This window comes from Leptonychotes weddellii, chromosome 6 (genome assembly GCF_054177405.1).
Source record: "Leptonychotes weddellii isolate Sample4059 chromosome 6, ASM5417740v2, whole genome shotgun sequence".
NCBI lineage: Eukaryota > Metazoa > Chordata > Mammalia > Carnivora > Phocidae > Leptonychotes > Leptonychotes weddellii.
Window position 1 is genome coordinate 137554020 of NC_138374.1, and position 3959 is coordinate 137557978.

The following is a 3959-nucleotide window of genomic DNA, read 5'->3' on the forward strand; positions in this document are numbered from 1 at the left end:
GGTCGGGGGAACCACGCTAGCGCTTGCTGCGAGGGCGTCCACACGTCTCCTGCTGAAGATGCCCCGTCACGGAAGCAGGGGCGGGCTCCCTGCGAGGACGGACGCACAGCCCCCTCGCTGCACCCCCAGCTTGCAGCCGGAGTCCAGAGCCCCAGGGGGAGGACGTGCCCCGCAAGTGAGGGGCGATCATAGCAGTGCGCGGCCAGGCAGTGGGCCCTGAACGCCGCCAGGGACGGGGACAGACGTGCCCGCGTGGGGAGTTCGGCGGGGGCTTCGTGGGAGGAGTCCCTCCGCCCCCGCGGCCCCCGTGGCCCCCGCGGCCCCCGCGCTGCCGGCAGCTGCAGCAAGCGTTCCAGCTGTGGGAAGAGCTGCGGCTGCCGCTGGGCCATGCTCCCCCCGGCAGGCTTCCCAGCCGCTTGGTCGCACACACTGAACGACAGGACTCAACACTCCTCGGGTTCAAACTGTGAAACGCACGCAGAGAAGGAAGCTCCTGTCGGCCCTGGAGGACAGTGGGGTGGACGCTTGATAGGTTGTGGGTTTTCTGGTTTTGAAGAAAATCGCCTGTGTGCGGACGGACGTGGGTGAGCGTGTTTGTAAGGGCCATCCTGGGAGCCAGCGACACCAGGTCGTTTCCAAAGTGACAGGTGTCGTTTCTGACCTGCGGCTCAGAGGGTTTCACTGCAGAAAACATTTAGACGCTTGTGGGGTGAAGCAGCCTGACTGTTCAGCTGCAGCCCTGACCTGACTTGTCACCGCATATGGGCCGTCTCCTGGGGCCTGTTTGAGGCCCCACCAACCCCCCATCGCGCCTTACGGTGGACACAGATGTCCCCTCTTCTTCCCGGCCCGAGGCTCTGGGAGTCTGTGCAGGGAAGCGGAGCCCCAGGGCCCTTCTGAACCACGTCACAGGGCCCTGTCCGAGGCCAAAGCCCAGTGCCCACAGCTGGAGCCGAGGCAGGGCCAGCCAGGGCTCCCTCCCCAACGGGACGCACGTGGCCTGGCCTGGGCGAGCCTAGCGGCCCCTGACCTCCCACACACAGCAGGAAGGGCCCTCACAGAGAGGGGCGGGCTCTCCTAACAGCCAGCCAGAGCCGCTCCCCGAAGGGAGGCCCAGGAGGCGGCCTCCAAGTGACCGGCAGAAGCAGGAGTGGGGGGATGGCCGGGGGGGCCTCTGCTGGAGTCAGCATGTGGGCCCTGCGGACAGATTCGGGTTTCCTTGGGTTGAGTCTGATGCCTGGCTCCGGCTGGAGGGTTTCCATCGATGGATTCCATTTTCTCTGTCGCAGTCTAGGTATTATGTGTTGTCTCCTATGCTTGGATTATAAACACTCGTCTGCAGCTGGTAGTCTTCTGGAAACACCTTCGGTGACATCCAGGTAAAGCCCCTTCCCTGAGCCTGGACTGCGGGCCCTGTGGTCACTCAGCACCGACTAGCTCTTCCCTGCCCCCTCCCTGCATTTTCGCAAACTCTCCTCTTCCCCGGCCGAGAGCAAGCCCGGGACACGGACACGGGCAGTGCGTGCGCCTCTGAGCCGGTGTGGGTGGGCCCCCGCGGCCGGGCCGCCTGTCGAGCGGGTCTCTGCCTCCTCTTTGCTCTGGGGCCTTGGGCTAGTTGCTTCAGTTCCCTCAGCTGCAAAGCAGGGCCTGTCAGCTCCTTCCGTAAGGGGCTGCGACCGTTGGATGCAGTAAAGCACAGAGGCGCTCGGCAGAGCGTCTGGCCCAGGGAGTGACCTCAGCGCAGCGACTGCGGTCAGCTCCGTCCCAGCGGCGCCCGCACGTGGCAGGGCAGGTGCCCGTCCTGGAAGCCGCGAGGGGCAGGGGAGCTAATGCTGAGCTCTGATCTTGTCCCTGCTCTGATGGGCGGGGCCCCTTCCCCTCCCCGCGGCGCCCCTCTCACCACGCGGCAAACAGAGCCCTGGAGGCTGAGCGCTTGGGTCGCACATCCTCACGTCCTCGTGGGGCGTCCGGCCTTTAGGCCCTTCTGGGAGCCCCCCAGATCCTGCACCGGGGGCCGCGAGCAGCTGTGCCTCCAGCATCCCACCCCCGCCCCCAGGTTCGCTCCCGCGAGCGCTCACAGGCAGGTGCACTTAAAAATAAGTCACGAAAGTGGCATTCGTTTGAAGCGTAAGAGATGTTGCTCAGAAAGAGGTTTTGTTCTTCCATATAAAAGATGAGAAACAGCTACCTGGTTAAAGAACTTTTTTGGTCAGTCTTCTTTCAGGGGGCGGGAACGAGTGTCCTCTGTCCTTTCGGCGGGGCTCTCCGGGCTGAGCTTTCTCATTGATCTCTTTCCCTCGAGTGAATGGGCTCTACAGAGGCTGCAGAGAGATCTCCCCTAATGATCGTGGGCAGAACAGAATAGAAAGTGATTCTGGGGGTATCTTGGGACCTTAAGTGCCGCCGCTTGCTGACACTTCATTCCACAATACAAAGGGCCTTCTCCCTTTCTCCCGGGATGAAGGGTTTTCGTGAGTCAGGGACAGTGAGGGAGGAAGCAGGGCTTCCCACATTAAACTGGAAGACCGCCCCTGGGTGTGGGGAGGGTCTTCGCCTGCCCCCTCGTCCTGGACTCCCCCAGAGTCTCCAACAAAGGAGGCTGGAGTCCCCTAGCCAGCTCGGTGGACAGAGTCATTATCTGTTTCCTCCTAACAGGTGTCTCTTGGGGAGAGACAAGGGGGCTTCCTGGGCCCTCGGGAAGACCCCTTCTCCGCTGCCTGGTACCACACTTGATGCCCAGGAGGGGTGCCAGTGCTGGTCTGTGCAGGGCCTTGCCTGGGGGTCCCACATCCCAGCCGACTCTGGGGCTCCCATTGGGAGCCCACATCAAACCGTAGCATTCATCCCCCATTGAGGGTTTGGGTCAGAAAAGGGCCCGAGCCACAGCCCGTGAGGACAGGGGAGGCTGCCCCAGCGGGGAGTCGATGGACACCCACCCACAGTCGAACGGAGGATGGGTGAAAGAGCCCACAGCGGCCTCTCCAGCAGGGGTGGGTGATTCCCCGTGGTTCTGCGCTGTGGCCTGGTCTGCTGGGCTGGGGCAGGGCCACGGGGAGGCATAGCTTTTCCTTTTATTTCAGCGTGAGCTGTGTATACGGTCCTAAGAACACAGCCAACGGTCTGATCAGGGGCGACGAGCCCCGGGTACCCCAGCACTCACAGCCATTTCAAGTCCAGCTGCACAGGGATCTTGGGGACCTTTCCGGGGTCCTGCGCTCTGCTGCCTGGGGCAGGCCAGGACCACCTTGCTGTCTCCCATGGGCTCCCTGTCCCCAGGGCACCTAGGTGCTCCAGAGGGGGCTCTGGGCGCTCTCCCATCCCTCCTCTGAGCGCCTGGTTCACAGGTGCCGTCTACACCGGGGCCCTGACCAGGACGGGGCAAATGCCTGGCCCTGCTGGGCACTCACCCCGGGAGGAGCAGTGACCTTGAGCCTTTGACCCTATCACAGAGAACCAGGCAGGCTGGCTGCTGACAGCGCTGGGACTGGGGAGCCTGCGCCTCTTTTCATCTCCGTTGGATGGTATTCATGGTCCTGCGATGGTGAAACTCAGTGTGTACAGCAAGCTTTGTGTGCCTGAATCGGTACATTCACCTGACAGACTCAGTGCCTGTGAGGGGCACGTAATTCAGCACCTGTCCCCACGGCCTTGGCAGGTCCAGGGACGGAGCCCCCGGGTCTGAGCTCTGGCTCCGCCCCTTCCTACCCACGCAGCCTCAGGCAGGGATGGCACCAAGCCCGCTCCTCTGGCCCCTCCTCCAATTGCTCCTCCCTCTCCTCCCCTTCCTCCCCTCCCCCTCCTCCTCCCCTCCTCCTCCTCCCCTCCTTCCCCTCCCCTCCTTCCCCTCCTCTCCTCCCCCTCCTCCTCCTCCCCTCCCTCCCCTCCTCCCCTCCCCCTCCGCCCCCTACCCTCCTCTTCCCTCCCCTCCCCTCCCCTTCTTCCCCCTCCTCCCCCTCCTC

The 3959-nt window shown here is 63.7% G+C and overlaps 1 protein-coding gene across 1 annotated transcript in view; it reads left to right on the top strand.

The window, feature by feature from the left end:
* The first annotated feature begins 225 nt into the window (after positions 1-225).
* Positions 226-3959, top strand: part of KCNN3 (potassium calcium-activated channel subfamily N member 3) — a 65990-nt gene continuing 62256 nt past the window's right edge. Inside the window, exon 1 of the mRNA XM_081823234.1 lies at positions 226-1379. The gene's annotated coding sequence lies outside the window, so the exon portion shown is untranslated. The remainder of the gene's footprint in view (positions 1380-3959) is intronic.